General features: G+C 41.1%; 1 protein-coding gene across 4 annotated transcripts in view; it reads left to right on the top strand.

The window, feature by feature from the left end:
* sox3 (SRY-box transcription factor 3) overlaps positions 1-11,904 on the top strand; it is a 110,441-nt gene that overhangs the window by 25,290 nt on the left and 73,247 nt on the right. For 3 of the 4 annotated variants that reach the window (XR_013295588.1, XR_013295587.1, XR_013295591.1), the window contains exon 4: positions 8,531-8,592. The gene's annotated coding sequence lies outside the window, so the exon portion shown is untranslated. Of the gene's footprint in view, positions 1-8,530; positions 8,593-11,047; positions 11,115-11,904 lie in introns of those variants that run through there. The other variant, XR_013295590.1, reaches the window with a different exon arrangement.

Below are 11,904 nucleotides of genomic sequence, written 5' to 3'. Positions count from 1 at the left end.
TGTGCTTGCTAAAAATACAGTTTTTTTTTTTCTTTAAGGCGAATGTTGAATCAAAGCAACTGGACTCTTCTTTGTTTGTTGAATTTGTTGTTTTTTCTTGTCTTCTGAAAACGTTCAAAAAGACGACTCGTGATTTTGATAACAATTGTTGGAAAGATCTAAAAACATCAAAAGCAAAAGTCAGCAGGGGCCTCTTCAAAAAAAAAAAGAAAAAAAGAAAAACCCATTAAAAAGGTGCTAATCGACACAGACGGAATGTGTCACTTCTTGCGTAATCTCAATCTGCATATGTGCCCTTTTCAAGTGATTGGGTGGAAATGTGTGGCCCCTCCAGTCCCAAACATGACTTGAGTGCATGTTGAATGCCGGCGAGGCGAGGCGAGGCGAGGCGAGGCGAGGCGGCTGTTGTCATGTATTTTGCTATCAATGAGCAGTGGCGGCCACCAAAGGAGTTTCGGGGGCGCATGCATGCGCTGGCGCCCCCGCCGGCCTTCCCACACTCGCCGACTTGATCCACAAACTGAGCACAGCAGCCGGGATTAGCCCCCGTGCGCACACCTTTGTGGAGCGCCAGATTAGCCGGACCTCCCTGCAGTCGCTGGCCCGAGTCCTCCTTAAGTCAGTCCAGTGTGCCAGCGGCCGCCTGTCACACATGATCACACTCGCCGACTGTTATGATTTTTTGGGGGTGGGGGGGGGGGGGGGGGTGATTAGCAGTTTGTGGCACCCTATGCTTCTTAACGTAACAAGTTTGTGTGTGAGGTGTGTTTGTATACGTGTGGAGTAATCATTACAAAAAATATAATTTGGTCTAACACCACACTGTAAAAAAAAAAAAAAAAAAAAAAGATGATTTTTTTTGGGCCTAAAATGGCAATTAACATGTGATTTTTTTTTAAATTCAGTGTTCATGGCAACAATGTGAGCGCAACAAAGCGAGCAAGTTGCTCTAAACTTCTTTCTTAAAGTTTGCGTTCAGCCCGAGTTTTCTGTTAACTTTGGTTTCCTTGTTGTCAAATGCAGGAAATACAAATTTCACTCAGCAAAAACTGAATCGCCCAATTTAAAATCTTATCCGAGTTTGTTGCCTTGAAATTTTGAGTTCACCAACAGAATATTTACAGATTTTTTTTGTTTGTAATCACCTATTATTATTATTTTTGCATTAACCCCGACAGACTGTTTGGGTCACATTTGACCTGTTCTTAACATTAAATAGCAAAAAATATTATCATTTGTCTCATAAATTAGATGACTTTTCCTAAAGTCACCAAAACAAAGATAAAAACAGGTCTTTTGTTGCGATGCTACAAAGTTTATGTACGCTGACTTTGTGTCTACTAAAATAAGATTTTTGCTTGACCAATGTGTTATATCAGGAAGAAACTTGAAATTGAGAAACTGCATATGCCATGAATGTTTTTTTTTTCTAATTGTATCGTAGTAACAACGTTCAAGAGGGAGTTTGAAACGGTCCCCAGAACGTTTTTAGGTTCCCACCGCATTTCTTAAGGTAAACTAGTACAGTGGCCGCGGGGCAACCTCGAAACAGTGAGAGACCAAGCCGTGCAAGTGTGTATTTTTTGGACAGTGTTTGTTGGATTGTGTTGGACATGAAATGGATCCGATCCCAATCAAATCTTGTCTGACATCGCAGGCAACAGATTTGAAGCAACTACGATTTGACATGGCAAGGATCAGACATGAATCATATTTAGGACGGACATTGCAGGGAACAGATTGGAATCCAATCTGGTTTGATATTTCAGGGATGAGATTTGAATCAAATCAGGATCGACATGAGAGGCACACGACCACATTTAAACCTTGTTTGAAATTTCACAGATCAGATTCCGATTCAATCGGGTTTGATATTGCAGGGATCAGATTGGAGTCAAATAAGGATTGATTTTGCAGGGTTCAGATCCCGTTCAAGTCAGGTTTGACATTACAGTGATTAGATCAGAATCCATTCTGGTTCAACCTTCTTGGCGCAACTGATTCAATCGAATCTGGTTAGACTTTCTAGGAATCAGATTCAAATCAAATCTTTTTTTTTTAACATTACAGAGATGGGACCCCAAATAAACCTGGCTTGACGTGACAGAGTTCAGATTCCAATTGAATCTGGTTTGACATTACAGAATCAAATCTGATTTGACATAGCAGGTTTGGATGCCAAGCAAAAAATCTGGTTTGAAATGACAGGATTCAGATCCACATTTAATGTCATCCAAATGGAATCTTTTTTTGACATTACAGAGATCAGATCTGAATCAAATCTGGTTTGACATTGTGGCTTTCAGATTCCAATCAAATCTTCTTTAACATTACAGATTTAGCTGTAATGCACACAGCCAACTTCCTGTATTCAAATGGGATGCGATTGGACAGATATGATGTTTATGTTTGTGCAAAAAATGATTCAAACTCGTTATTCTCATGTGGTTGAGCGGCAAAAATTGACGGGAATACTCGTGTTTTACCACCAAAAATTGTACGCAGGAATTTGTGCTAGCAACAATCAACAAATTCAACCTTCCCAATTAGAATTTTGACGCCCGCATATAGTCGACATATATTTTGGTCGACAGGCGCGCGTGCGGCCGCCATAAAAAACGGCACATCTTCATTTTCGTGCCGGGGCGAGTCTAGTTTACCGTGGCTGGAAATTTGGCAGACCACGTTGGGCCTCGATGGGCGTTCTGGCGGTTAGGGCATTTCCTGTCACGTGGTGCCGGCGCAACTGACACTTTGGAACAGAAAGTAGACTACAATTTAGACCACATAGAAGCAGGTCTAAATTGTGGCTCGTGTGGTGTAACCCAATTTTGGTGGATTTGATGGCGACGCAGGCAGAGACAGATTCTGAGCTCTGCGGATCTTTGCGGTGCAGAGATCTTCTTGAACATCCTTTTTAAATGGACTTTGTGCTTGTGTGCTGAATTGAAAGGGAATGAGCGGAGCCACTTGGACGGCAAACAACATTTTCTACCCGTACCAGTCTACCAAAATAGCAAGTCATTGCCAAACGTTGCACCGGGCACGAAAATCGCGCCACGCAGTAAATGTCAGTTCGATCCAGTCACAACTTTTTTTAAGCTATTTCTACATTTGCCAACAAAAGTGAACAATCTGCACCAGTTTGGATCCTGATCAAAACCAATAAAATTGTCCCCGACACCAAAGCCGCAAATCAAGCACTTTTTGAGTCATGCCCATAACAAACAAGAAGGTAAAAGGCTTAATGAAAAGGCGGCCCGATGGGAACTTTTCCCCTGGCGGAGGTAATGATGACTCATTTGCTATCATTATTTGTAATTATTTTTCCGGGGAGCGAAAATATGTGAGAAAGGTGTGTGTGTGTGTGCGTGCGTGCGTGTGTTTGTGTGGCTGTACGGGACGGGACGGGATGGGACAGCACCTCGCTGTTGACTGAACGTTCTGGCAATGAGGACATCCATGTTGCCCCCCCCCCTCCCTACCTTCCCTTTCCCCCCCCATGAGTACCCAGAGGGCCTCTCTCGCTCTCTCTCTCTCTCTCTCTCTCTCTCTCTCTCTCTCTCTCTCTCTCTCTCTCTCTCTCTCTCTCTCTCTCTGATAACATTTTGTTCCAAAAGGAAATACATAAACTGGATCAAATGAAATTTTAGCTATTACAGCATTTTTTTGCTTCCAAGTATTCAATTTCAAAACCAGATTTTTTTTCTCTCTCTCTCTCTCTCTCTCTCTCTCTCTCTCTCTCTCTCTCTCTCTCTCTCTCTCTCTCTCTCTCTCTCTCTCTCTCTCTCTCTCTCTCTCGCTCTCTCTCTCTCTCTCGCTGTGTGTGTGTGTCTGGTGCCCACTCAGCAAGTGCAGGCCTATCCCACTTCCATCTGCCTATGACCTCACGGGCCCTGTTTGTTTAACCCCCTCTCTCCAAAAACTAAGCTAATTATAGCCCGTGCACATCATGGATTCAGCAGATTCCCCCTCGCACTCCATTGTTGGCATGCGGGGGTGTCACAAACTTTTGGGGTCCAGAAAGCACTTCTACGAAAATGCCCTCATAACCCTTTAGGCCGATTGAATATAATTACTACAGAATTGAAAAGTTCAATATTTTACAGAAAAGATGCCGTAAAGTTGTCATAAATTGTGAATTTTTTTTGGCGCAGAAAATTGTGCATTAGTGAAAATATAGATATTTTTAATGGAAGTCATTTGCAAAGGTTTTATTTTCAACTTTCTTTTTTTTCAAGACAAGACATAATAAAGTTTGTTTTGAGTAGTGGGTTTAAAAAATACAGTCAGACAAAAAATAGGACTCCAATCAAGTAGAAATGTTCTTCCCATTTTATTTTTGGACTTTATCATCATACCAGACTGTGATTTTTTCTTTCTTTCGGGGAAAAGAAGTCGTATTCTTTTACAAGAGCAAGAACGTATTCTGTTGTGGTCAAAAGTTGTAATCTTACAAAAATAAATTGTAATTTAATAAGTGAAGAGAGTTGTTTTTTTTTTTTTTTTTTTAAAAAGTGAGTTTCAAAAATGCAACTAAATTCCTGTAATGCATTTTATTTTATTCTGCAAAACCAACTTCACCAAAAATAGGAGTTCATAATAATAATAATAATAATAAATTGTATTTGTAAAGCACTTTTTATTTGACCTCAACGTGCTACAGCGAGTAAACATAAAGCACATAATAAAGCCAATGTATTAAAACCAATTTAAAAAAAACATTAGAAATAAGATAAAGTTGTATTTTTCAGGAAAAACTAAACTAAAATAAAACCACATTTTTACAAGACTTACAAGAGCAAAGACACAGTTTGTCGGTCTCACAATTTTACAAGAATAGGTTGCAGTTTTCCAAAAAAGACTTTAAATTCTGACATTAAAGTCAACGTTTAATAAGGGAAGAAAGTGAATAAAAAAAATGCAACTTTATTCTTGTAGTTTTAACCCTTTTGTACTGGAAAAGTGACTTTATTCTTTTCTAAAAATGAATAGTCACATTTTTCAAGAACTGTTGTAATCCTTCAAGACGTTTTTGGTCGGTCGGAATAAAAAGGTTTAGTTAGGAAAATAAAGATGTGTATTTCCAAGAGAAAATCATAATATAATGAAATGAAAGTCATTTTAACAAGTGAATTTCCAAAATCCAACTTTATTTGTGGGATTTCTGCACCTTTTGATTTTGAAAAAGGTGCCTTTAATTCTGTAAGACGTTTTTTTGTCAGCGTTTCAAGTCACAATTGTATGAGAATAAAGTTACAATATGATAATAAAATCAAAGTTTAACAAGTGAAGAAAGATCAACGCTTTTAAAAATGATCCAACATAATTATTTGCCAATGACTTTTTACGGACCCCCAAGGTATGTTTGTGGGACCCCTGGTGCGTCCTGGGCCGCATTTTGAGCAGCCCTGGCCTACTTACGCCTCCTCCTGGTCCCGGTCCCGGTCTTGTGTCAGGGCATGCCCCGGCACCTTTCCCCTCTTCTTCTTCTTGGCTTGCGTCAGCGTGATGAGTGGAAAATGTCATTAGCGAAACGAGGTTCGAGGCGATGACGTCACGGCCGGGACCGCCTGCTCGACCGGCCGGGCCGCTCTCCGCCGCAGGGAACGCCCTTTGCCACGGGTACGCCCTTTGCGTAATCGCAAACGTGGGATCTCCTGCCGCCGACGGCGAGCTAGCAAAGGTGCGGCCGACTGGCGTCGGGGAATTGGACACGGCCAGAACACTTTAAGGGTTTTTTCTTTGACTCAGTTTGCCATTTTCTTTTGGCTTTGATTTTTCCAAATTCACTTATTATTGGTTACATATTAGAGAAATGCTTTTTTTTTTAAAGCTTCATTTTAATGTATGAAGTAGTTTATTAGTTTTAGTGTTAGTTTTTTAATTTTTTTTTATTTTAAAAAAAAAATAGATGAGTGCAAGACAAAAAACAAGTCACTAACAATTGTGTAATAAAGTAAAGTAAATGACAATTGTCAAACGGAATGTCCTCTTCCTGTACGGATGTTCTGCAAGAACAAAATAAATAAATAAATAAATAAACTAGAAAAACAAAGTGCAATTTCTGCAGAAATTGCATGGGAATGCTGAATGCTAGGATTCGAAATGGAAAGTTTAATTAAATAATAAATAATAAATAATAAATTCCTAAACTGCAATACCAAAATAATAAATTAAATACATTTCAAATCAACTTGAAAAGCTCGTATAAAGACAAAAATGAAAGCCAATTTTGCTACATTGCAGTTAGTTTTAGTTCATTTTATAACCTAAAATGTACTTGTTGTTTTTTAACTGTTTTTTTTTTAGAATTGATCTTAAAACACATTTTTTATTATTTGGCTTTTAAGTCAGCATGAAACCTTTCACATTGTTTTAGTATTTAATTGTGTTTACTTCCATTATGTTATTTATTTATTGATTTAACAGTTTTTTTGTCAAGATATTTATGTAATTTGTACGCAGCTGTGGCTGTTTTTATAGCGCTCTAAAGTGCTTTTTGGTCACGGGTACAAATGAAATGAGAAGTATATTTAAGTGTCATCTTAAAAAAAGAGCTGAATCTCGCTTTTGTAATCCGAAATCTCAAAATAATTTATTCACAAAATTCATTTCAATAAAAAAATTGACCACGCTGATTTTCGCAGGGGTCCACTTTAATGTCTGGTTTATGTGAAATTTTAGCAGTAAACGTCAGCCTGAAGCAAACATTCTCTAATTTGGTGAACTTTAGGAATACTTAAAGTACACCTCGTATTAGAACTCAAACTTCTGAGCAATGCTTTCACTTTTGAAATAGATTTAAAGTGTGTGGGAGGATTTAATATGCGGTTGCGGTTTTCCACCTATGGCGATTGGACCTTGGCCACGCCCCCCCTCCCCGCGATAAACGGGGGCGGACTGTACAGCGATTAGGCAACGAGTGAGTGCTTGCGAACACAGCCTCCGTATTGATCTGCTGTGGCTGCGATCTCCAGGAGGACCCTTGGAGCCCAGCCCGCAAGGCCCTGGAGCGGCCCGTCCAGCTCGGCCCCCCGAGTGCTCGGGACTTGCGCGCCGGCAAGATTGACAGCAGTGAGCAGTGTGTGTGTGTGTGTGTGTGTGTGTGTGTGTGTGTGTGTGCGCGCGGGGGTCGGGGTGGGGGTGGGGGTTAATCTCCCTGAACTGGGGCAGATGTTGTTAACAAGCTCCTCTCAGGTCGACTCCCTGCGTGGGAAAATGGCATCAAATCCTCCTGGGGTCAGCGCTCTCGGGCTGACCCACTGAGGAGACGTCCAGTCCCGACAAACGGGCGCTCCCAGCAAGCGCATCCCGTCCGGACGTCTTCGTACCTTTTTGTTGTGTTTTTTTGGGTCTCCTTTCTCACGCATGCGCCAACTTTTTCCCCCTGTCGCACCACGTCTCATTAACGATAGCTGCGGTCGAATCGGCGTGCCTTACACAACCGCAAGGAATGCCGAGTGGGAAGCGCTTGAAAGGGCTCGCCGCCGCCGTCGCTTGACAAGACACATCCGCCCAGCAGCCACTTTCTTTGCTTGTTTGTCGCTAGGAAGAAAACAAACTCAAACCTTCCCACAAAACAAACCTTACAGATCTCGGGCGCCATTTTTTTTCCCCCCTCAACTTTTTTATCAACCAAGTCAGGTGCATAATATTGGGACCCAGGCATAGTTCTCATGTTTTTTTGTTGTCTCTAAACGCGAGAACTTGATGTCCAAATTCAACGCCCACATTAAAAAATCCTAAATAATTTTTTTTTATTTGGAATATTTGGTGGTTGCAAATCGTTTGCAGGCAATTTCTTCTTCTACTACTTTTTTTGTTTTCACAGTACGCTTCGGGTTATTGTCCATCTGCGCTGTGAAGCGCCGTGCAAAGAGTTCTGAAGCATTTGGCGGAGTATGAGCGGAGAATATGACCCAAAACCCTTCAGAATTCATCCTGCTGCTTTTGTCAGCGGTCACATCATCGAGGCATACACACAAATGCAAGGCAACCACACCCGATTGGTTGCCATGGAGCAGCTGATTGTCCCATTACTTTTGCTTCCTCGTAAACAATTCCCACAGCGTATCCGCTCAAATGAAAGCAAGCAAGTCTGCGGTTCAATCTCATCCTGTTCATTGCGTTCCAAATCCATCATGGCGGTGTTGAGTCAAAAACATGAAAATTGTGCCAATGTCACAATATTTTTGGAAACGATTGAACATTCAAAACTCAAGTTAATTAAAAGATTCTTCTCCAGTCATTAAAAACCAATTCCGATTCTAATCATACGCTTTATTTGTCCGTACAATAGAAAGTCAACACGACTTCATCGGCCCGATGGCGACCTCGGCGCTGAGGTCATCCGTTAACATGTCTGCCTGTCAAGCTGTGTTTACTCTGCGCCAGAAGCGTCTAATATGAACGTAATAAAGCTCGCTGCCTCTTTTGTGGCTGTGCAAACAAACAGCAAACCCGTCACACAAAAACAGCTCAAAGCCAAGTGGCTGACGTTTGCTTCTCTTTTTTTTCCTCTTTGCAGAACAACGGCAGACTCGTTTCCAAACCAGGCCTTTTTTTGATCGGCTGCACAGTAAACGGCAGGTATTTATTGATTGAATGATTTGATTATTTATTGAATTCTTCCAAAACTCTCCTGGGAATTTAGTTGTTGTTGCAACAGTTGGCACGAGAGTCCGTCTGGTTCTCAGCCATTCAGAAACCAGAAAGTTAACTCCAGTAAATGCAAATTTAGGGAAAGTTGTTACAAAAAAGTTGTTACGCTTAAACATCACACTGGAATATAAAGTTCACATAAGAACAAAACTTGGAGGAGAAAAGCCAACTTCGGCTTGAGTTACCCAAAACGTCACTGACCTAAAACGCACCGTGTCAAATGAATGCAAAAGTATTAAATAACAACAAAAGAAGTACATCATTCTGGATATTGTTCATCTGCACTGTGAACGTCTAGCAAATATTGCGACCTTGAACCAACCCTGGCGAGAAATCAACATTGGCAAGTCGCCAAGCGCAACATGCTTTTCTTGTGGGGCGGGACCACATCAAATGATGTGGTGGGCCGAATCTGGCCCCCGGGCCTCGACTTTCGCTTTCCATCGCGGACAAAGAATGTAAGCATGTGAGCATTGCTGTATTATCCGTCTACGTCCATTCTAAAAGCACATCTATGATGCTAACTGTTAGCATGTCAAGGCCTTTTCCATTTGGTGCTAGCATTAGGCTAGCAGGCTGTTCATTGTTTGCTTGTTTTCAATGCACATGCAATTCTCTTGAACTTCATGGAAAAACTCACGGCTGCACTTTTGAGCACGAAGCCCCTGGCCACAAACGGGCACAAGTGGACCGAGAGAAGGTCTTGCCACGAACCTGCGAGCGCATTCAGGAGACTTGAATGCGTTTTTTGCGCAGATGGCCCCTTTCTGTGGCGCACATTAACGTTTGTCTCGGAACACTGGAGCATGCAGCCTCGTCTCGAACCCGACCGTCTTCTGACCCCACTTGTGACCCGTCGTGGAAGGCGGCAGGAAATGGGGCCACGCGTGTACGCCTTGGGACAGTGCGCCGAGATGCCGTCCGGCTCCGGGGGGCCACCAGGGAGGGGGAGGGGGGAGATTAGGCGTCTCATCTAGGACACAGCTATTGATTAGCGCTTGCGAAGGACAGTGAGACGGAAATGGGGATTGACAGACGCACAATGGAAGGAGTCGTCCGATCGCATGTCCTTTGTCAGGGGGCGAGCGCTCGTGCATCTTCACATGCCACACGCGTGCGCTCACTCACACATATGTTTTGCTGAGGTCCGTTTAGGCCTGTTTGGCTGTTGCCCACTTGCAAGTGCGGGTACGACTGAACGGGCCAGGAAGGCCGTTGGTAAAGATGACATAAAAAAAGACCCCAAAAAAGCAAAAAGAACATCTTAAATCATTCTTAATCTTTTTATTTTATTGTCATAATTAATTGACTTCAATTCATCCAAATTCAATAAAAAAATACATTTATGTGCAATGTTATTTAACAAATATTTGCCATTATCTATGATAAATAAATTTAAACAATTCTACATTAATTACGTTAAAAATTTGAAAAATATATTTAGTTGTGCCCTTATTTTATTATGATTTTAATATATCAAAGTCTATCTAAAAAAAAATTCTAAAAGAAAAAGAAAACATATATATATTATGTTTTTTTATAATTTTATTATATTGTCAACCTCTTAAAATGATGGCCATATTGTGACCGCTAAAAAATGTTGAACCCTGAAATGAAATTGTGGCGGCCGTGGCTCAGGGTGTCGTTCAGTAGCCAGACGGTCGGCTGTTCGATCCCCGTTCTGCCCAAGTCGTTTGTCGTTGTGTCCTTGGGCAAGGCACTTCACACACATGGTGTATGCAAGGTGCGAATGTTTGGTGGTGGTGGGAGGGGTCGTAGGCGCACAGTGGCAGCCACGCTTCCGCCAGCCTGTCCCAGGGCAGTTGTGGCTACTTAAGTAGCTTAGCGCCACCACTGTGTGAATGTGTGAGTGCTTGAATAATGGATCCATTCCATTGTAAAGCGTCTTAGAAAAGCGCAATATAAATCTGATGCATTATTATTATTTTGAGAAGCTACTTATAATATAATCAGAATTTGGTACAAACAATAATAATACTACTAATAAAGTCATGACTAAGGCCATTATGATGATTTATTATTATCCTCATACATGTTTTAAAATGTTTCATATGCATGAAAATTGCTAGTTTTTCTATCTATTAATTGATTTCGTATACAAATTAACCAATTTTTGGATGCATTTAAAAGTAATATGGATAAAATAGTTTGTTTTCGAAAAACGCAATTAGTCATTTTCATCTTTTTTATTTCATTATTTTAGTTAATTTAATAACGAATGAACAATTATTCAAAAGTGAAAAAGTAGCTAAGTTTAAAGTTAGTACATTAGTGTTTTTGTTTTTGTTTTTGTTTTGTACTTTTTAGGGCAACGAGCAATCCAAAACAAAATTGAACAACCTGCATTGTGCTTTTTCTACAGCGCAGGGTGAAAATGGTGTCCACACGTCCAAGTGGGATTCAAATAACACCCGCAATTTAAAACCAAGAACTTCCTGTCATCAAAAGAGTGAGCACGATCAACTTTTCGCTCGCTCCCGTTAGATTGCGCAAGCGCTTCGTACATGTTTGCCGGCGTGCGAGGTTTAGAATGTGTAGCCGAGTGTAACCCTGGGAACCTTTTTTTGGGGCTGAGGGGGCTGTTGTTGGGGGTGAACACACTCAGCTGCTGACTGACTGTGTCACTTATTGATTAGTTGCCATAGAGAGTTAGTCGGGCCATCTCTCTTGGAGGTGCGGCCCGCGGGGAAGACTTGCCGGCCTTCTGCACATACAGCACATGAGATAAAAAAAATAAAAAAAAATAAAAATAATAATAAAAAAAATAAATAAAATAAAATAAAATAAAAATAAAAATAAAAAAAATAATAAAATAATAATAATAATAATAATAATAAAAATAAAAATAAAAATAAAAATAAAAATAAATAAATATATATATAAATATATATATATATGGATGATGTGTGTCCTTTGAAAGCTTTCTCTTCTGGACCTCAAAAGTTGAGAGCGTTTGCGCTAAGCAGCGCGACTTAGCCGCAGCTTATCTGGCAATAGCATCAATATTTATGCCCCCCTCCCGCGGGACTGCTAATAAAAGGGATTGTCAACAAATTGTCCAAATTTATCGAGCTGTGAAATCCCCCTGGCGGTCCCCTCGGATTTGCCTACTCATGATCCCCTCTCATCTTGCGCTCTGTCATTGTTCCCGTCCAGTGCCGTGAAGAGGGACTGCGTGGGCCGCGGTGGTGCAGGGGCTGGGGGGTCGGGAGGGCACCT

This window comes from Vanacampus margaritifer, chromosome 10, assembly GCF_051991255.1.
Source record: "Vanacampus margaritifer isolate UIUO_Vmar chromosome 10, RoL_Vmar_1.0, whole genome shotgun sequence".
NCBI lineage: Eukaryota > Metazoa > Chordata > Actinopteri > Syngnathiformes > Syngnathidae > Vanacampus > Vanacampus margaritifer.
This window is presented reverse-complemented; position numbering and strand designations above follow the sequence as displayed.